Source organism: Bombina bombina, chromosome 9 (assembly GCF_027579735.1).
Source record: "Bombina bombina isolate aBomBom1 chromosome 9, aBomBom1.pri, whole genome shotgun sequence".
Taxonomy (NCBI): domain Eukaryota; kingdom Metazoa; phylum Chordata; class Amphibia; order Anura; family Bombinatoridae; genus Bombina; species Bombina bombina.
The window spans coordinates 268,216,944-268,240,966 of record NC_069507.1 but is presented as its reverse complement, the minus strand read 5'-3'; positions in this window follow the sequence as shown (position 1 = coordinate 268,240,966).

Sequence of the window (24,023 nt, the reverse complement as noted above, 5' to 3'; positions counted from 1 at the left end):
AAATAAAGTCTATTTTATTAAAGCTACATTATAGTGTTTGAATTATTTAAAAAAGACATTTCATTTAGTAGGAATCTGGTTTCATGTCCTTTTAAGAGTTATATTAGAAATATATGCTCACGGTACTATATTTGGAGATCAACAATGTGGAAGCCATACATGACACGATACTGAGCATTTACATTAAGAAAAAATATCATGACATAACATCTAGATAGAATAAGTAGATATCTCATATATTTAACATATGATAAAGGTCAATGCATATTGATTATTTTATTCAAATACAAAAACACATCTTTCGGAATTATATATATAGAAAATTCAATACAACACAGTAATTATTTAGTAAAGTGAAAATATTGTTGACAAACATATTAAACAAGATGGAGTATATTCATGGATTTGCACTTGCTTAAAAATATTTTCTGCATGAAAAACATATTGCCTTCATTTGTTTCTTCAACGAGAAAGCCATCAAAAGATATTTTTCTGTTCTTTATCAGCTATGGTTCAACAATGTACATGATTGACACAATCCATAATCCAAGAAAGTCATGGTTTTAAACTTGTGTTCTCATTCGCAAACGTCGGTTACGTGGAAAATCAAATATTGCGGGACAACGTAATCCAATCAGACGGATTTAACACCTTGGCCTGTGACGTCTTAAGCAACATAGCGCATCCGAGATCGCGTAAAAACATCATCCAATCAAAGGACTCATTTAACACCTTGGCATGTGACGTATTAAGCAACATGCCGCATCCGAGATCGCGTAAAAACTTCATTTAATCAAAGGACTCATTTAACACCTTGGCATGTGACGTCTTAAGCAACATGGCGCATCTGAGACCGCGTAAAAACGTCATCCAATCAAAGGACAAATTTTACAGCTTTGCATGTCAATAAGAAACGTATTTATATTTTAAAAACTAGTATGTACTATATTGTTATCTATGAAGCGTGTTTGTTTCATGTAATGCACAGCTTCACATAATGTCACGCTAGATAACGTAATACTGTGATATATGAAATATAATCCATTGTTGGTAATAACTATATATTTCATTAGAATAGGAGGATTCAGAACTATTTAGGAAGCAACAGGGTTTAAATGGACATGAGACCCACATTTTATGTTATACGATTATGTACAAAATTGCAATTTTAACTACCTTTTAAATTTACTGATATTATTTAAATTTGCTTCTTTCTCTTGTTATCTTTTGATGAAATGTGTTTCGAGGTAATCTCAAGAGCAGCAAAAAAACTATGTTCTAACTGCTGATTGGTGACTACATATATATATATATACCGATTGTCATTGGTTCACCTATGTGTTAATTTAGAAACCATTAGTGCACTACTGCTCCTTAAAAAATGATACAAAGAGACTGAATCAAATTTGAGAATTTTAGAAAATTTCAAATTTGTTTAAAATAGTATGTTATACCTAAATGATAAAATACATTATTGTGTTTCATGTCCCTTTAACTGAGAAATAATGCTACGAGATACATTATGAAAATGTGGATTGGTTATACATTATATGTTACCTATAGCTCTGATGTCCATCTTTCCAGTTTAAAAATGGACACTTGAGAAATACATATGTCAGGGATGTTTTCAGATCTGTTTAAAAAAACATTGGAATAAGAATAATGACAGATGTATTTTATCATATGTGTCACTTATTCAAGCGGAAATATGGTCAGCCTACCTATAGCAATATATTGTTGGATAATTAAAGAGAATAAAAAATAATAGAAAGATATTAATCATCTAAAATATGTGCATTACACACAGTGATTTCTTTTGTTAGACTACTACAATAAGATATAAGTGAAATTGTTATACATGTGCTGTCAGCATTCAACTAATAGTCGGTTTTAAACATATTATATGTCTATGCTGACCCATAAATTAAGAATTGTGGTCAGCATCACTTAAAGGGACATGAAATACAAACAATTAAGTTCAGGATTCACAGAGAGGATACTATTTCCATCAACTTCATAACTTACATTGATTATGTTATTAGTTTAATAATCTTGGGATCATTTGTTAAAGGTGTATCAATTCACTAATGGTTTCTAAATGAACACATGGATGAGCCAACAACAACCAATATATATATGCAACCAACAATCAACATCTAGAACCTAGGTTCTCTGCTACTCATGATCTTGCAAAGATAAACCTTTCAGCAAAGTATATCAAGAAAATGAAGCAAATTAAATAATAGATGTAAATATGAAATTTATTTAAAATTGTATTATATATCTGAAAGACCATTTTTTGGTTTCATGTCCCTTTAAGGATTAACCACATATAATATAGTTTTTACTAAATGACATAAATAAATAAATAAAGATGAAAAATAATATATTAATGACTTTTATTTTTATTATGATGTCATAAAACATAAAGAAATAAGATAACTTTCAAAAAAGTCATTTTGAAAAATCAGCCCCATTGGAGCCATCTGACAAGGTGCCATAGTGCATCACAATCCTTGGAGGGAGTTGACAGGGCAAACAAAGGCCAACACAGCCCCATTGGAGCCATCTGACAAGGTGACATAGTGCACCACAGTCCTTGGAGGGAGTTGACAAGGGCAAACAAGGCCAACACATCCCCAATGGAGCCATCTGACAAGGTGACATAGTATATCACAATCCTTTCAGGGAGTTGACAGGGCAAACAAAGGCCAACACAGCCCCATTGGAGCCATCTGACAAGGTGACATAGTGCATCACAGTACTTGGAGGGAGTTGACAGGGCAAACAAAGGCCAACACAGCCCCATTGGAGCCAACTGACAAGGTGATATAGTGCATCACAGTCCTTGGAGGGAGTTGACAAGGGCAAACAAAGGCCAACACAACCCCATTGGAGCCATCTGTCAAGGCGACATAGTGCATCACAGTCCTTTCAGGGAGTTGACAGGGCAAACAAAGGTCAACACAGCCCCATTGGAGCCATCTGACAAAGTGACATATTGCATCACAGTCCTTGGAGGGAGTTGACAGGGTAAACAAAGGCCAACACAGCCCCATTGGAGCCATCTGACAAGGTGACACAGTGCATCACAGTCCTTGGAGGGAGTTGACAGGGCAAACAAAGGCCAACACATCCCCAATGGAGCCATCTGACAAGGTGACATAGTGTATCACAATCCTTTCAGGGAGTTGACAGGGCAAACAAAGGTCAACACAGCCCCATTGGAGCCATCTGACAAGGTGACATAGTGCATCACAGTCCTTGGAGGGAGTTGACAGGGCAAACAAAGGCCAACACAGCCCCATTGGAGCCATCTGACAAGGTGACATAGTGCATCACAGTACTTGGAGGGAGTTGACATGGCAAACAAAGGTCAACACAGCCCCATTGGAGCCAACTGACAAGGTGATATAGTGCATCACAATCCTTGGAGGGAGTTGACAAGGGCAAACAAAGGCCAACACAACCCCATTGGAGCCATCTGTCAAGGTGACATAGTGCATCACAGTCCTTTCAGGGAGTTGACAGGGCAAACATAGGTCAACACAGCCCCATTGAAGCCATCTGACAAAGTGACATATTGCATCACAGTCCTTGGAGGGAGTTGACAGGGCAAACAAAGGCCAACACAGCCCCATTGGAGCCATCTGACAAGGTGACACAGTGCATCACAGTCCTTGGAGGGAGTTGACAAGGGAAAACAAAGGCCAACACAGCCCCATTGGAGCTATCTGTCAAGGTGACATAGTGCATCACAGTCCTTGGAGGGAGATGACAGTGCAAATAAAGGCCAACACAGCCCCATTGGAGCCATCTGACAAGGTGACATAGTGCATCACAGTCCTTTAGGGAGTTGACAAGGGCAAACAAAGGCCAACACAGTCCCATTGGAGCCATCTGACAAGGTGACATAGTGCAGCACAGTCCTTGGAGGGAGTTGACAAGGGAAAACAAAGGCCAACACAGCCCCATTGGAGCTATCTGTCAAGGTGACATAGTGCATCACAGTCCTTGGAGGGAGATGACAGTGCAAATAAAGGCCAACACAGCCCCATTGGAGCCATCTGACAAGGTGACATAGTGCATCACAGTCCTTTAGGGAGTTGACAAGGGCAAACAAAGGCCAACACAGTCCCATTGGAGCCATCTGACAAGGTGACATAGTGCAGCACAGTCCTTGGAGGGAGTTGACAGGGCAAACAAAGGCCAACACAGCCCCATTGGAGCCATCTGACAAGGTGACATAGTGCATCACAGTCTTTGGAGGGAGTCGACAGGGTAAACAAAGGACAACACAGCCCCATTGGAGCCATCTGACAAGGTGACATAGTGCATCACAGTCCTTGGAGGGAGTTGACAGGGCAAACAAAGGCCAACACAGCCCCATTGGAGCTATCTGACAAGGTGACATAGTGCATCACAGTCCTTGGAGGGAGATGATAGTGCAAAAAAAGGACAACACAGCCCCATTGGATCCATCTGACAAGGTGACATAGTGCATCACAGTCCTTTCAGGGAGTTGACAGGGCAAACAAAGACCAACACAGCCCCATTGGAGCCAAAATCAGCCAAATCGCAACATATTAACAAAGAACAAACACAACATGTGGATGGAGGATTTATTCGCTCTCCTTCAGATAATCTCCGGATCCTCCACTTGTGGGGCATTAGCATCACCTTCATCGTCCTGTACATTTCCAGCTGCAGCTTCATGCATTGACTCTAACTGCATTATGCGTTCTAGAGTCAAGCGATGAAGCCACAGCTGGAGATGCATGGTCTCATGCATTCTTCCCAGCAACTGACTGTTACTCAGCATGGTCTGCTCTATACGTGCTAGAGTCTCTAGCGTTAACAATGCTGAGTCACAACCTAAACAAAAATAAATAATACACAATATTTTCAGAAATACCAAGTCTTCTTCCTCTTCAGCTTACTTAGTTGAACTAAATTATAAAATACTACATAACTGGTATCTCACTCCCAAACGCTTACACAGACTATATCCGTCACTCTCAGATAGGTGTTGGAGATGTGGACACTCAGGTAGTGGAATGGGACACATGTGGTGGTGGTGCAACGTAATCAATCAGCTTTGGAGAAATTGTATTGGGGAAATGGAGAAGGTTCTAGAGTGCACCCTACCCTTAGACCCCCTATTTTTTCTACTTAATAAATTTAGGAAACTGACCTCCAAGGCCCACCAAATATTATTCCAAATAATGATAAATAGCGTTAAGTCCATTATAGCCAAACACTGGAAACTACACACACCCCAAGACCCTCAGAGATGGAGAAACAAAGTCTCAGAGTTAATAGAACTAGAGGAGTTTAGCTCATACAAAAACAACAAGAGAGAACCATATATAGATGCCCAAGATCTCTGGGACCTCTACTTACTACAGATAAGCAAGAGACTAGACATGGACCCGAGACCAGGAGCGGACATGCCGCAGTTGAGATGACCTTTGGGGAACAGTTACTAGAAAGAGTAAGAACTACTTTTATGTTAAGTTTAGAGTTTTTATACAATTTGCTTGTATTGGGTTTGCTGTTTGGCAATTTTCTAGAATAATATGCAACCCCCAAAGGGGCCTGAAGACACAATTTATTTTACTTAATTAATATAAGATTTGAGAATGAATTGTGAAGTGGTGATACTTCATCTATTTTATTTGTTTATGTCAAATTGGATCTTGTTATTTTTCCTTTTTCATGTATGCTTTTTCCATTTGAACCAATTTCCATGATTTGTAATCTGCATAATTTATTCTCAATAAAAAAGAACTTGGATTAAAAATAAATAATACACATTAATAATAATTACAGAACATAGTAAAAAGAGAACAAAGAGACATTGTAATAATTAAAATACAAATCATTATTGTAATTAAATATGCTATATAGAATATTTACACATTAAATATAGAGATAAACCATTAAGATATTAAAACATATCAAAACCCTATTAATCTTGAAAAATATATTTCTTTGGTTTATGACACACTGTGAAAAGGGCAGTGATACCAAATCCAAAATATTGGCATATATACATAATAGATATTCAACATCTAGGCAATATCATTTAGATATTAGAAAATGTGGATAATGAGAGTTTCCGGTGGGCGGTAACATCGGAGTGGCGCGCAGTCAGCGTTTGCTCCGAGTATACTCCAACCGCCAGTCACAGGCTCTAGGCCCAAAAAGAGCAGAGCAAAGAGTACTAGATAGGGAGCGCTCCTCACCGACTACCGTGAAGCCTTAGCAGGCTACGCTCAGTGGGTACGTGACACAGAGGTAACAAAGGTACTCCACCGAATATCTCCCACAGCTAGTAAAGCTCTTTGGCAGGAGCAACGCTGCTCATGGAAATGTTCATGGATATGGACATGGAGTTACAAGGCTGACGATATATCAGAGGAAAAAGCCATCCTTCAAGATAAGTACTTATACATCAGACTATGTGTTGTAAAAGCCGTTGCAAGGTTATTCTCTTTTTCTGACTTTAAGGATGTGAGTAGATTGTGTGCAGTTTTATTAGTCTGGGTGCAGGGAAGATCGTGACTGATACCTGGTAATAATTGAGATAATACCAAGGCCTGAGGCATTTATTTGTTTCACCTGCCTAATTCTTGTCACCGTTGGTTGGAAAAAAAAAACAGACAAATAACTCAGCTGGAAACGTGATCCCTGGTTTTGGTACTATATAGGGGGAAGTTGTTGTGAAGGCCCATATCTGTGTGATATTACAAAGAGAGTCACTGACCTAGGTCTCTGGATTACAGCAGGCTTTTTCTTTCCCCTATAGGCAGGTGCTATACATTGTTTGCCCCAGTGAAGAAAACTGTTACACACAAAATTGAGTCAACAAACCTCACATTTATATATCTGATCTTATTATATTTGCTGTAAAAAAGGAAAAGAAAAGAGAAACAATACAGATATAAAAAGAAAAGAAAACCCTGGGGCTAACTTTATAGCTCAGAACTGTAATATATATAAAAGTGTAACCCTACAGGTATAAAGCAAAGTCTGAGCTCGAGGGGACTTAATTGCAATATACCATAATACATTATAATGAAGAATATATTGAGTGCCTAGTGTGTAAGTCTGGGACAAGTGTGCAAGAGGTCTGTGCTGTGCTTGAGGTCTGAAGATCCCAGTGAAGAAACTGGTACTAGGTGGCATCTGGAAAACACTGATCTTGAGATGGAACACCAAACTGATTAAAAGTCTCACAATATTAATAGGAAGAAAATTCAGATCGCCTAGTGTGCAAGTCTGGGATTAGCATGCAAGTGGACTGTGCTGTGCTCAATATGTTTAGAACCCAGTGAAGAACTAGGTATCTGGTGACACTTGGAAAGACTGATAGTTTCTTCTGACAAAGTTATATGCTAGAAATTAATCTATGACCAATTGAGCTGTATTTGATTAAGCTTTAGAGTTTGCTATCTGTTGAAAACACCTATGTTTTTACTACTGTGAATAATATACAGTGTGTCTAGGGTATAAGTCTGGGACCCTGATCCAGAGGGTATGTGTTGTGAACAGAATGCAAAGATCCTAGTGAAATATCTGACATCTGGTTTAAATTGGTTTTTGGAAGGCCTGATTGTTATAACAGAAGAGTGCAAAGTGAATTGAATTCTGTTTTCTCTAAGATTGAAGGTTCCGTATTGAATAAGTTCTATAGCACTGAAAAACTTATATAGAATCCGGTTCTTGAATGTATTTGAGCAACAAGTGCAAACAGAATTAATATACCTATAGAATTTCCTTCTGGAGTGACAAAAAAACCCCCAAAAAAAACTACTTTTAAAAGTAGTTAAGAGATTAAATTTAAAGAAATAAAATAGTTCAGAATATTGTATATTGCCTAACATCATAAACTATCCCTTGTTGGGTATTTGATATATAGATTTTTTTTTTTTCTTTTTTTTTTTTTCCTCTCCCCTCACACACTTTTACACTAACTATTCACTGTTGACCTAAGACACTTTTTCACACCTTTTATTTTTTATCTTTTTTGTAGAGTCTGGCTTAGTGCCTGATCACTTAGATTTACACCTGCCCGAGAGGCTCATACTCACTATTAATACTTCTCCACATTAGTTCTTATCTTCACACTCTCCCCCCTTTTTTTTTTTTTCTTTCTCTTCTGTGGTATCTTTTCACAATAACAAGAAAAAGTGATTCTTAATGGATAAGTTTATTCAGAATTCAAAAGATAAGTCCCCAGCTGTAATGTCAGCCAAAACTAGGGAAAGAAATAAGAACAAGAATATAACTGAACCCATACAAGAGAATTTAGATAGCTCGAACACACCACATGTAAATATAGATACACAAATGTTAATAACTCAAATTTCTGCTTTACTGATGCCACAGTTTGATAATCTCAGGCTAGAAATATCAACGGTTTCGAATGAGTTAAAACATTTTAATGCAAGAATAGGAGAAATAGAAAATAGAATTTCGAACCTAGAGGATCAACTGACTATTAAAAGTAATAGGATTGAAGAATTAACCGGACAAATTGCAAAATTACAAGACAGAGCAAATGTTGCAGAAGATAGATCAAGAAGAAATAATCTAAGATTCATAGGCATATCTGAAAAATATGTAAATAGAGATTTAGAAGTACTTATTACCAAAGAAATACCAAGGAAATTGGGTATGCAAAGGGAAGGATCAGAAATTATAGCTGAGCGGATACACAGACTGGGTTTAAGTAAGCAATACTTGGGTGAAGACCCTACGGGTAGATCCCACACTAGGCCAGTGATAGCAAAATTCTTGAACTATAAGGACAAAGTTGAAATCTTAAAATATTTTAAAAAACTTTCAGAACCCCTCCTGTTGGATGACAGGAAAGTCCTTATCTTTCAAGACTTTTCACTGGAAACCTCGAATAAAAGAAAAATAATGTCACAATTGTGTTCGCAATTCATTCAAAAGGGGTTACAGGCATTTGTAGTCTATCCTGCTATTTTGAAAGTAGGAGGTAAGGATGGCTTTAAGTCCTTTCAGAACAGTGAAGAAGCTAAACAATACTATGTCACAGTTTGTCAGGATTTATGACTTAAAGGAGAACAGCGTTAAAGTTTTAATTTGTTTGGGTATGTATTTTTTTTTTTTTCTTATCATCCTTCACAAAATTTAGGATATCTCTAGTAGTTATGGAAAAATGGTGGTTGGTAGTCTGTATAGAATAAAATTAGGATACGGGGTATAAGGAATTCACTAGGTCTTACATCGTGGAATGTCGGTGGTATTGTGTCTCCTATCAAAAGAAAGACAATCTTAAAGCATCTTAAAAAATTAAATACTGATATTGCCTTTCTTCAGGAAGTCAGGTTGTCGGCAACAGAACTAGCTAAATTAAAAGTTAATTGGGTAAAAGAAGTAGTGGCCACTCCATGTTTAGAAAGGAAAAAGGCGTAGCTATACTACTTGGTAAGAATCTAGAATACAAAATTCTTGAAGTTAAAAAAGATGACAATGCACGTTATATTATTATTGAAATAGAAATAAAAAAAAAGATTTATATATTGTGTAATGTCTATGGCCCAAATAATTTGGACCTGGAATTTTGGAATAAATTGCAGGTATTATTGTTAAAGTATAATGAAAAAAAATTAATAATTGCTGGTGATTTTAATTTAACACCTAGATTTCCACTAGACAGGAAAAGCACAAAAGGTAGGATAAAGGATTCTAGAATATCGAAGGAAATGAGAATCCTGCATACATTCAAAAAATCACTTAAAGTCCATGATATTTGGAGACTCCAATATCCAGATCTAAAAAGATTCACATGCTTATCAAAATCACTAGAATCACTATCGAGGATTGATTTTTTTCTGATATCTGAGCCCTTATTGTTGGTTAACCCAAAGGCAGACATAAAAGATGTGATTATATCTGATCACGCTCCTATTACTCTAGAACTTACCCTAGAGGAAATATTAATAAGAGTTCCTAAAAGAAACTTCTTCCACTTCCCGAAATACATGCTGAAAAATGCAACTTTTGTAGCTATGTTAAGAGAAAAATTCAATATTTTTTTAAATTTGAACAGAGAATATCTAGATAGGATAGAAATACTGTGGGAAACAGCTAAATCGGTGTTAAGGGGAGAAATAATAAGCTATATGGCCACATTTAAAAAGAAAAGAAAGAGAAGGGAAGAACAATTAACGAATCAAGTTATAAATTCCTACAATAGATACCTATCAAGTACTACAAAAAATAATTGGTTCAGATACACCCAGGCAAAACAAGAAAGGGACACATTTTATACACAAGAAACTATTAGAGAAGATCTCAAAAGTAAAGCAAAGTTTATGAAATTCGGAAATAAAACAGGTAGTCTCTTAGCGAAAGTAGTTAAATCTGAAAAAAAAACTAATATAATTTCGGCAATAAAAGTGGAAGATACATATATACATGACCCGTCAGAAATAAATGAGATCTTTTACCAAATATATAGCAATTTCTATGGTGCATGTGAGTTAGACAGCTCGAATAAGAAGCGGTTTTGGGATTCAATAACTACCCCCAAAATAACACTGGAAGAAGCTAATACAATTAATCAGCCTATCACGGTAGAAGAAGTAGAAACAACAATTAATAAGATTAAATTAAATAAAGCACCTGGGCCGGATCATTTACCAGCCGAGTTTTATAAAATTTAAAAAAAAGAAATTGCACCATATTTGACTAAATTATATAATTGGTATTATTCCGAGAATTCTAGAATGTCAAAGAACTTCACTAAAGCAAATACAATTTTGATATATAAAAAAGGAAGGGACCCCGAGAAGCCAGACGCGTACAGACCTATTTCCCTACTAAACGTGGACTATAAGATTTTAGAAATAATAGTCGCGGAAAGATTAAAAAATTTTTTTGGTAATATCATACATATAAATCAGGTAGGGTTTATGAACAATCGAAGTTCTGTGGTTAATATACGCAAAGCTTGCATTATCATTGAATATTTTAATGATCTGATAGATAAACATCAGGAGATAAGAGAAGATGCAGCTTTAATAGCCATAGTTGCAGAAAAAGCTTTTGATGCGGTACAGTGGGATCATCTTTTCACATCACTATCTAAGTTTGGTTTCTCGGGCTCCTTTCTAAATTATATCAAAGCAATATATAAAAATCTGATATATGTAATTTCAGTGAATAGAGTGGAATCAGCAGATATTGCTCTGAAAAGAGGTACAAGACAAGGTTGTCCCTTGTCACCTTTCTTGTTTAATTTGTCCATCGAATCATTAGCTATTAAAATTCGTCAAGAGATGCAAGGGATTGTTTGTAATAATATAGAGGAAAAGATCTTGCTATATGCTGATGATGTTTTGATATTCTTGAGAAATAGCAAACAGAGTATCCCACAACTAATGGATATAATAGAACTATATAGCTCCTTTTCGGGTTATAGAGTTAATCTTAATAAAACTGAACTTCTATGGCTTAATAAACAAAAAGAATCTAATACTCTATTTCCCTATAAAGTAGTAGATCAGATCACATACCTAGGAATTAATCTTAGTAAGAACCCTAAGTTATGGTATGACTTGAATGTTAAACCAATTTTACAGAAAATTTCTGACCAGTTAAATGTATGGAAATATATTCACTTGGCCTTGTCAGGCAAAATTAGCTTAATTAAAATGATTATTTTCCCAAAAATACTGTATAAAATGCAGAATCTACCGCTACTCATTAAGTCCACAGATATTAAAGTATTCAACAAAAATATAATTGATTTTCTGTGGGGTAAGAAAAGAAAAAAAATTTCTCTCAAAATACTTTCTCTTTTAAAGGAATCTGGAGGATTTGCACTTCCAGATATAGGAAAATATAACTTAGCATGCCTTGTTAAAATTGCAGCTGAATGGCTGTTAGATAAGGAATATTATACAGCAAGGCTACTGGAAGAGGGAATAGTGAAACCCTACTCTCTAAAGGCTCTCTTGCATACTAAAGTTGCAGATATACCTAAGAAGATCAAAAAGATCAGCTCAGTTATGGGTATTATAAAAGCATGGCAGCAGTATTGCAAAAAATTAAAAGTTAATTATACAATATCTAATTATCTAACAATTACTGGATACCCCCTTTTTCCGGAAGCGTTAAAATCCGCAGTCTTCCATAGGTGGAAAAGTAAGGGATTGATATATATTGGTCAAATGATTAATTTCAATACAGAAAACCCACAGATTAAAACGTTTGAGGAATTAAGAGTTGAATTTGACTTACCCAATAAATTTTTTTTTGCCTACTTACAAATAAGGAGTCTAGCTAATAAGCTATTACACCTCCAAAATAAGGACTGGGATTGGCCCTCACTTATGCTGAACTTCAATTTAAGTAAAGCAGGAGATTTCTCGATTAGAAAATGGTATAATGTGTCTTTGAGACAGGAGGGTAGTTTAAACTTAAAACTTATTGTCAAAAAATGGCAACTGAAGGGGTTTAGAGAATGTAACGAAAACCACATATATAACAGTATCAATAAAATAAACAAGATTTTCACTTCTACCAATTTTAGAGAAGCACATATCTTCTTGCTTAATCAAACATACCTGACACCCTGTGCTATGTCAAGATGGAACAGCCAAATTAAGGATAAATGCGCAAAATGTGGTGACAGAGGGGCAGATATTGTACATTATTTTTGGGAATGTACATTAGTTAGACAGTACTGGAATAAAATAAGTTTTCTACTCTCAAGGATATTAAAAACAGGGATATCAGTCTCCCGAGACACAGTCTTTTTTTTATTTCAAGCAGACTTCAGAATAAAAAATAAATTATTCATTGAATTAGTTATAGGGGTGGCTAGGTTCCTGTTGCTGAGAACTTGGATCTCAAAAAAACTACCATCCATAGCAGAAGTGAGTAACTTTATTTTTAAACAAATGACACTAGAACAATGTACGATAGAACAAGATAAAAGTAATGAAGTTGAGAATTTTTTCAAAAAATGGGAAATCTTTATATACTCCCAGACAATAGATACACAGAAGAAAATTATTTATCCGCTAAGATCGACAGAATATGTTATGAATGCAATATTAAGAGGGGAACTGCCGCAGGTAGAACAAGTCATTACCAGAGCGAACTGAATGTGAATGTAAATTTGAAGGCTGATATGAATCTATGTGAATTTACCTTTTTTCCTTTTTTTTTTTTTTTTTTCCTTCTTCTCTGTTTTGTTTTGTTTTGTTTTGTGTTGTCCTGTTGTTGGTTTTCTTTTTGTGTTGTCTTTGTTTTGTATTTATTTAGTCTTGCGTGTCGTCCAGCAATCTTTATTAGAAAATAAGCTCACAGATGAGACATATTGAAAGACACAGTGGGGACAGATAGTGAAGAGCTCAGTTTATTTTAGCTATAGAGTCAAATGCTATGATCTGATTAATCTCTGGTTTTGGATTTTCCTGTCAATGTCTATGGTCTCCTTTTTCTTCCAGATGGGAACGCCATGACAGATATTTCTTTTGTTGTTATGTTTTTGATACTGTTCCCCGATGTTATTGTTTTTTCCTTTTCTCTTTTTTGTATCCCATCTGTTTTCTTAATAAAAATATTATATATATAGAAAATGTGGATAATGATTTCCAAAACTGAAGATCGGAAACATTTACATTAATCAAATAAAGAAAAGGTTTATCAAAAACATTTTCAAATAAAATTCAATTTATGTATAATTGGATCAGTATAATATCCCTTTAAGAAAGTATGTTGTAATTTGATAATGATTTGTAATGATACTTACGTCGGTGGCTGGGAAGGACAATCCGACACCCAGGACAATGAATGTGGGGATTGGGGTTAAAGTCTTGATGGGGAGAGATGGGGGAGGGATGGAGCGAGGTGGGGGACTGGGTTGCTGCTCAGGTGGAGCCTGCACAGCTGGAGAGTCAGGGACCTGGGGAGTTGGTGGCTGTGCATGTGGGGGAGATGTAAGGGTGGCCAAATAGGAAGAGCGGCGAGTGGGGGCAAGGAAATGTTTTTTGGGAGGGACAGGACAGGAGTAAGAATGGGAAGGGCCGGGAGCTGGTTCAGTTTGGGAAGGGCCGGGAGTGTATTCTGGCTGGGAAGGGGCGAGAGGGGTGGGAGGGGATTCTGGCGGGGGGGGGGGGGGGCGGGAGGCTGATGCCCAGATTTCCCCATAGGAATCAATGGGGCAGATTTGGCTGAAAAAAAACTAACACCTGCAAAAAAGCAGCGTTCAGCTCCTAATGCAGCCCAATTGAATCCTATGGGGAAACACTTTCTAAGTCTGCACCTAACACCCTAACACGTACCCCTAATCTGCCACTCCGGACACCGCCGCCACCTACATTATATTTATTAACCCCTAATCTGCCGCCCCCAATGTCGCCGCCACCTAACTATACTTATTAACCCCTAATCTGCAGTCCCCAACATCTCCGCCACTATAATAAATATATTAACCCCTAAACCTAAGTCTAACCCTAACCCTAACACCCCCCTAACCTAAATATAATTTAAATACATCTAAATAAAATAACTTTAATTAACTAACGGCTAGATTTAGAGTTCTGCGGCCAAAGGGGTGCGTTAGCTACGCGTGCTTTTTTCCCCCCGCTCCTTTTAAATACCGCTGGTATTTAGAGTTCACAGAAGGGCTGCGTTAGGCTCCAAAAAGGGAGCGTAGAGCATATTTAACGCCACTGCAACTCTCGATACCAGCGGTGCTTACGGACGCGGCCAGCGTCAAAAACGTGCTCGTGCATGATTCCCCCATAGAAAACAATGGGGCCATTTGAGTTGAAAAAAAACCTAACACCTGCAAAAAAGCAGCGTTCAGCTCCTAACGCAGCCCCATTGTTTACTATGGGGAAACACTTCCTACGTCTGCACCTAACACTCTAACATGTACCCTGAGTCTAAACACCCCTAACTTTACACTTATTAACCCTTAATCTGCCGCCCCCGCTATCGCTGACACCTGCATATTATTATTAACCCCTAATCTGCCGCTCCGTACACCGCCGCAACATACATTATAGTTATGTACCCCTAATCTGCTTCCCCTAACACCGCCAACCCCTATATTATATGTATTAACCCCTAATCTGCCGCCCTCGCTATCGCTGACACCTGCATATTTTTTTTAACCCCTAATCTGCCGCTCCGTATACCGCCGCAACCTACATTATACCTATGTACCCCTAATCTGCTGCCCCTAACACCGCCGACCCCTATATTATATGTATTAACCCCTAATCTGCCCCCCACAACGTCGCCTCCAGCTACCTACAATAATTAACCCCTAATCTGCCGAATGGAGCTCACCGCTATTCTAATAAATTTTTTAACCCCTAAAGCTAAGTCTAACCCTAACACTAACACCCCCCTAAATTAAATATAATTTAAATCTAACAAAATAAATTAACTCTTATTATATAAATTATTCCTATTTAAAGCTAAATACTTACCTGTAAAATAAACCCTAATATAGCTACAATATAAATAATAATTATATTGTAGCTATTTTAGGATTAATATTTATTTTACAGGCAACTTTGTATTTATTTTAATCAGGTACAATAGCTATTAAATAGTTAATAACTATTTAATAGCTAAAATAGTTAAAATAATTACAAAATTACCTGTAAAATAAATCCTAACCTAAGTTACAATTAAACCTAACACTACACTATCAATAAATTAATTAAATAAACTACCTACAATTAACCTAACACTACACTATCAATAAATTAATTAAATAAACTACCTACAATTACCTACAATTAAACCTAACACTACACTATCAATAAATTAATTAAATAAAATACCTACAAATAACTACAATGAAATAAACTAACTAAAGTACAAAAAATAAAAAAGAACTAAGTTACAAAAAATAAAAAAATATTTACAAACATTAGAAAAATATTACAACAATTTTAAACTAATTACACCTACTCTATGGCCCCTAATAAAATAACAATGACCCCCAAAATAAAAAAATGCCCTACCCTATTTTAAATTAAAAAAGTTCAAAGCTCTTTTACCTTACCAGCCCTGAAAAGGGCCATTTGCGGGTCATGCCCCAAATAATTCAGCTCTTTTGCCTGTAAAAAAAAAACATACAATACCCCCCCCCACATTACAACCCACCACCCACATACCCCTAATCTAACCCAAACCCCCCTTAAATAAACCTAACACTAAGCCCCTGAAGATCTTCCTACCTTATCTTCACCATGCCAGGTTCACCGATCCGTCCTCGGAAGTCTTGATCCAAGCCTCTGAAGTGTTGATCCAAGCCCAAGCGGGGGCTGAAGAGTGACGTCCATCCTCTGGCTGAAGTCTTGATCCAAGTGGGCAGAAGAGGACATCCGGACCGGCAAACATCTTCTTCCAAGCCGCATCTTCTATGTTCTTCAATCCGATGACGACCGGCTGATCTTCAAGACCTCCAGCGCGGATCCATCTATCTTCACCGACGACTTCCCGACGAATGACGGTTCCTTTAAGGGACGTCATCCAAGATGGCGTCACCCGAGTTCCGATTGGCTGATAGGATTCTATCAGCCAATCGGAAATTAAGGTAGGAAAATTCTGATTGGCTGATGGAATCAGCCAATCAGATTCAAGTTCAAACTGATTGGCTGATTGGATCAGCCAATCGGATTGAACTTGAATCTGATTGGCTGATTCCATCAGCCAATCAGAATATTCCAACCTTAATTCCGATTGGCTGATAGAATCCTATCAGCCAATCGGAATTCGAGGGACGCCATCTTGGATGACGTCATTTAAAGGAACCGTCATTCGGAGAGTAGGCGTGGGTTGAAGAGGTTGGATCCGCGTCGGCTGGGAAGAAGATGGCTCCGCTCCACTCCGGAAGAAAGAAGATTGAAGATGCCGCTTGATAGAAGACTTCATCCCGATGATGGACTTCCGACTTCAGCCCGATGATGGAGTTCTTCAGCCGCCGCTTGGTTCAAGACTTCGGACCCTCTTCTGGACCGATCGCTGAACCCGGTGAGGTGAAGACAAGGTAGGGAGATCTTCAGGGGCTTAGTGTTAGGATTATTTAAGGGGGGTTTGGGTTAGATTAGGGGTATGTGGGTGGTGGGTTGTAATTTTTTTGGGGGGGGTATTGTATGTTTGTTTTTTACAGGCAAAAGAGCTGAATTCTTTGGGGCATGCCCCGCAAAGGGCCCTTTTCAGGGCTTGTAAGGTAAAAGAGCTTTGAACTTTTTTAATTTAGAATAGGGTAGGGCATTTTTTTATTTTGGGGGGCTTTGTTATTTTATTAGGGGGCTTAGAGTAGGTGTAATTAGTTTAACATTGTTGTAATATTTTTCTAATGTTTGTAAATATTTTTTTATTTTTTGTAACTTAGTTCTTTTTTATTTTTTGTACTTTAGTTAGTTTATTTCATTGTATTTATTTGTAGGTATTGTATTTAATTAATTTATTGATAGTGTAGTGTTAGGTTTAATTGTAGATAATTGTAGGCATTTTATTTAATTTATTTATTGATAGTGTAGTGTTAGGTTTAATTGTAACTTAGGTTAGGATTTATTTTACAGGTAATTTTGTAATTATTTTAACTAGGTAACTATTAAATAGTTATTAACTATTTAATAGCTATTGTACCGGGTTAAAATAAATACAAAGTTGTCTGTAAAATAAATATTAATCCTAAAATAGCTACAATATAATTATAATTTATATTGTAGCTATATTAGGGTTTATTTTACAGGTAAGTATTTAGCTTTAAATAGGAATAATTTATTTAATAAGAATTAATTTATTTTGTTAGATTTAAATTATATTTAACTTAGGGGGGTGTTAGTGTTAGGGTTAGACTTAGCTTTAGGGGTTAAAAAATGTATTAGAGTAGCGGTGAGCTCCGGTCGGCAAATTAGGGGTTAATGCTTGAAGTTAGGTGTCAGCGATGTTAGGGAGGGCAGATTAGGGGTCAATACTATTGATTATAGGGTTATTGAGGCGGGAGTGAGGCGGATTAGGGGTTAATAACTTTATTATAATAGCGGCGCGGTCCGGTCGGCAGATTAGGGGTTAATAAGTGTAGGCAGGTGGAGGCGACGTTGAGGGGGGCAGATTAGGGGTTAATAAATATAATATAGGGGTCGGCGGTGTAAGGGGCAGCAGATTAGGGGTACATAAGTATAATGTAGCTTGCAGCGGCGTGCGGACGGCAGATTAGGGGTTAAAAAATTTAATTAGAGTGGCGGCGATGTGGGGCGACCTCGGTTTAGGGGTACATAGGTAGTTTATGGGTGTTAGTGTACTTTAGAGCACAGTAGTTAAGAGCTTTATAAACCGGCGTTAGCCCAGAAAGCTCTTAACTCCTGTTATTTTTCTGCGGCTGGAGTTTTGTCGTTAGATTTCTAACGCTCACTTCAGCCACGACTCTAAATACCGGCGTTAGAAAGATCCCATTGAAAAGATAGGATACGCAAATGGCGTAGGGGGATCTGCGGTATGGAAAAGTCGCGGCTGTAAAGTGAGCGTTAGACCCTTTCCTGACTGACTCCAAATACCAGAGGGCGGTAAAAACCAGCGTTATGAGCCTCTAACGCTGGTTTTGACGGCTACCGCCCAACTCTAAATCTAGCCGTAAATTATTCCTATTTAAAAGTAACTAATAGTTACAATGTATCTAGCTTAGGGTTTATTTTTATTTCACAGGCAACTTTTTATTTATTTTAACTAGGTACAATAATTATTAAATAGTTATTAACTATTTAGCTTTAAATAGGAATAATTTATTTAATAAGAATTAATTTATTTCGTTAGATTTAAATTATATTTAACTTAGGGGGGTGTTAGTGTTAGGGTTAGGGTTAAACATACGCTAGCCATGTTCTGAAGCACAAAGGTGTAGACTAAGAAGCTTTGAGATCTTAATCTTAAAATAAATAAAAAAATATATATATCATCAGAGGAGTACATAAAGGGGGGTAGTTATCAAGCCGTCTACTTTACCTGCCTTCGCCAGTTCAATACGCCCGCCTACCATCGCCGCCGCGGACCTTCAAAATTTCGTCTAAGTTATCAAAAAAGCTGTCAAAAAGCCGCGCACCAAGTACGGGGCGATGAGCAGCGGACTGTGATAGTTATCACTCATCCGATCTCGCTGCTCTTCGGCTTTTTGACAGCTTTATTGATACCCCTGTCACTAAGCACCCACACTAACTACACTGTTCTACCCCCTAAACCGGCGCCCCCAGAGCCCCCCGCAACTCAATAAAGTTATTAACCCCTAAACCGCGGCTCCTAGACCCTGCCGCAACTCTTATAAATGTATTAACCCTTAAACCGCCGCTCCCAGACACCGCCGCCACCTACATAATACCTAGGTACCCCTATCCTGCCCCCCCCTATATCGCCGCCACCTATAATAAAGTTATGAACCCCTATCCTGCGGATCCCGGACCTCGTCGCAACTAAATAAATAGTTTAACCCCTAAACTGCCGCTCCCGGGCCCCGCCGCAACCTATATTAAACTTATTAACCCCTAATCTGCCCCCCTACATCGTCGCCACCTATAATAAATTTATTAACCCCTATCCTGCCCCCCCTACACCACCGCCACTGTAATAAAATTATTAACCCCTAAACCAAAGTCTAAAACTAACCCTAACACCCCCCTAACTTAAATATTAATTAAATAAATCTAAATAATATTTCTCTTATTAACTAAGTTAATCCTATTTAAAACTAAATACTTACCTTAAAAAATAAACCCTAATATAGCTACAATATAAATAATAATAATCTTAGGATTTATTTTTATTTTACAGGCAACTTTCAATTTATTTTAACTAGGTACAATAGCTATTAAATAGTTATTAACTATTTAATAGCTACCTAGTTAAAATAAAGAGAAATTAACCTATAAAATAAAAATTAACCTAAGTTACAATTACACCTAACACTACACTATACTTTAATAAATTATTCCTATTTTAAACTAAATACTTACCTGTAAAATAAACCCTAAGATAGCTACAATATAAATAATAATTACATTGTAGCTATTTTAGGCTTTATATTTATTTTACAGGTAACTTTGTATTTATTTTAGCTAGTTAAAATAGTTATTAAATAGTTATTAACTATTTAATAACTATTTAATAAATCCTAACCTAAGTTACAATTAAACCTAACACTACACTATCAATAAATTAATTAAATAAATTACCTACAAATAACTACAATTAAATACAATTAAATAAACTAACTAAAGTACAAAAAAATAAAAAAATAAGTTACAAACATTTAAAAAATATTACAACAATTTTAAGCTACTTACACCTAATCTAAGCCACCTAATAAAATAACAAAGCCCCCCAAAATAAAAAAATGCCCTACCCTATTCTAAATTAAAAAGTTACCAGCTCTTTTACCTTACCAGCTCTTAAAAGGGCCTTTTGCGGGGCATGCCCCAAAGAATTCTGCTCTTTTGCCTGTAAAATAAAAATACAACCCACCCCCAACATTAAAACCCACCACCCACATACCCCTAATCTAACCCAAACCCCCCTTAAATAAACCTAACACTACCCCCCTGAAGATCATCCTGCCTTGAGTCGTCTTCAGCCAGCCGACCACCGATGGAACCGAAGAGGAGATCCGGAGCGGCAGAAGTCATCATCCAAGGGGCACTGAAGAAGTCTTCCATCCGATGAAGTCATCATCCAGGCGGCACTGAAGAAGTCTTCCATCCGGGCGATATCATCTTCCAAGCGGCGTCTTCAATCTTCTTTTTTCCGGATCCATCTTCACCCCGCCGACGCGGAACATCCTTCTTCTCCGACGGCCAATGACTGAATGAAGGTTCCTTTAAGGGACGTCATCCAAGATGGCGTCCCTTCAATTCCGATCCAATCAGCCAATCAGATTGAGCTCGCATTCTATTGGCTGTTCCGATCAGCCAATAGAATGCGAGCTTAATCTGATTGGCTGATTCAATCAGCCAATCAGATTGTTCCTACCTTTAATTCTGATTGGCTGATAGACGTCCCTTACAGGAACCTTCACTCAGTCGTCGGCTGTCGGGGAAGAAGGATGTTCCACGTCGGCGGGATGAAGATGGATCCGGAAGATAGAAGATTGAAGACGCCGCTTGGAAGATGACATCGCCCGGATGGAAGACTTCTTCAGTGCCGCCTGGATGATGACTTCATCGAATGGAAGACTTCTTCAGCGCCGCCTGGATGATGACTTCTGCAGCTCTGGATCTCTTCTTCGGTTCCATCGGTGGATCGGCTGGCTGAAGACGACTCAAGGTAGGATGATCTTCAGGGGGGTAGTGTTAGGTTTATTTAAGGGGGGTTTGGGTTAGGTTAGGGGTATGTGGGTGGTGGGTTTTAATGTTGGGGGGGTTGTATTTTTATTTTAGTTAGTTTATTTAATTGTATTTAATTGTAGTTATTTGTAGGTCAATTTATTTCATTAATTTAATGATAGTGTAGTGTTAGGTTTAATTGTAACTTAGGCTAGGATTTATTTTACAGGTAATTTTGTATTTCTTTTAGCTAGGTAGTTATTAAATAGTTAATAACTATTTAATAACTATTCTAACTAGCTAAAATAAATACAAAGTTACCTGTAAAATAAATATAAATCCTAAAATATTATTAAAAATTATTAATTATATTGTAGCTATCTTAGGGTTTATTTTACAGGTAAGTATTTAGTTTTAAATAGGAATAATTTATTATAGTTTATTATAATTTATTAAAGTATAGTGTAGTGTTAGGTGTAATTGTAACTTAGGTTAGTTTTTATTTTACAGGTAAATCTCTCTTTATTTTAGCTAAGTAGCTATTAAATAGTTAATAACTATTTAATAGATATTGTACCTAGTTAAAATAAAAGATGCCTGTAAAATAAAAATAAACCCTTTAAAGACACCCTATTTTCCTTTGGGTTCGGCAATAATATGATCTCACGTATTTTTAGTTTATATTCCCACCCCAGTGCTAGAGTGAAAGCTAATGGTATGCTGACTGACCCCTTCACAATTCAAAATGGTACGCGTCAGGGCTGCCCTCTGTCTCCTATATTGTTCATTCTGACAATGGAGGTACTGGCTTCCTATGTCCGTAGGAACGGGGACATTAAAGGCATTCAGATAGGGCCCAACAATTATAAAATCGCCATGTATGCAGACGACGTTCTGTTTTCAGTGTCGTCCCCCACATCCTCAATCCCGGCAGTAATGGGCGAGATAGATAAATTTGGCAGGTTCTCTAATTTCTCAGTTAATAAGACTAAATCCGAAATTCTAAACATATCTCTTTCGGAGACGGCATTTCGTGGACTTTCTTCACTAAGCCCCTTACGATTACAGACTGACTCCATTAAATATCTGGGCATTCATATTTCCCCCAACTACTCTACCCTTTTCAATAAAAACTATGATGCCCTGTTGCGTAACACACACAGAGACCTGATAGAGTGGGAGACAAAGCCACTTTCGTGGTGGGGACGGATCCAATCCATAAAAATGACCACTTTACCAAGAATATTATACATACGACAAGCCCTCCCACTGCACCTTCCCAACTGGTATCTGCAAAGGCTGAAGAGCAAAATTAACTCCTATATATGGGGAACATGTAAGCCTAGAGTTAACAGGAATACCCTCTATAGATCGTTGGAACTGAGGGGGTTGGGACTCTCAAAAATCGAGGAATACTATAATGCAGTTACACTACAAAGGGTACTAGACTGGCATGGAGCACACAACGGTAAAGCCTGGGTCTCCCTAGATTCGCACATCCTAATGGTTCCACATGTACGAGCTTTGTGTTGGGTTCCGAGTAACCTGAGACCCCAGCAATGTCAACACTTAGACTCACACAAACATTTTTTTAAAAATTGGGACAAACTTGTCACGTCCACTCCTCATATCACCTCAAGTAGATCACCTTTATTTCCAATAGTACTTAACGTGGAAATGATTGGGGGTCTAGATAGGGGATTTAAGAGATTAGCGGAATGGGGATACATGGTTCCATTGTGCCGCTTTACTGAGGGAGGAAAACTCAGGGAAAGGAACAGGCTCACGGAGGTAGCAGATGGGACCTACGCAAAGTGGCTAAAATATGCCCAATTGCACCACTTCATACAAACCACACAGTATAAACAAGACCTGTTGAGACCGCTCACCCCCTTTGAAAGTCTATGCGATAATGGTAACTTGGTGCGACACTCTCTCTCTATATCGCGCAAACTATTAACTACACACCACAAAACACAATTACCACTATACACAACCAAATGGGCAGGAGACATTAGGACTGGACTGGATGAGATGGACTGGCATAGAATTTTCAGGACTACTAAGAAATCCTCAACTTCACCACAGATCCTTGAAATGAACTATAAAATCCTGACACGCTGGTATCTCACACCAACGAGACTAAACACAATATATCCTGATTCATCACGGATGTGTTGGAGGGGGTGCGGAGAGGTAGGGAGCTTAGCTCATATGTGGTGGCTTTTCCCCAAAGTACGGCCATTATGGAGGGAGGTAGAAGCACATTTCCAGTTAATTATAGGCAATGACTTGACTATATCACTGAAAGCTGCACTACTTAATGATCTCCCCAAAATCCCTTGTAAACTGAAGTCCTTTTTGCTACAGACAGGGCTGAATAGTGTAAGATCCTTAATAGCACGGGCATGGAAAACCCCGGAAACCCCTACAAAGACTAAGTGGCTTGATAGGATGACAGAGCTTCTGAACTTAGAGGAGTACGGTTACATAAAGCGCAATAAATCAACCTTTTTTCATAACGCAAGATTTTTATGGGAAGAATCGCTACACTCATCATAGGCCACACAAAAACCAATAGGGAAACACACACAAACTGAAGTCACCACTGACCGCTTGAGGGATGGGGTGTCTCCCTGCCCGGGGACATGAGGAAAATGTTAATCTAATAATTGCTAGGTAATAAGAAATTCT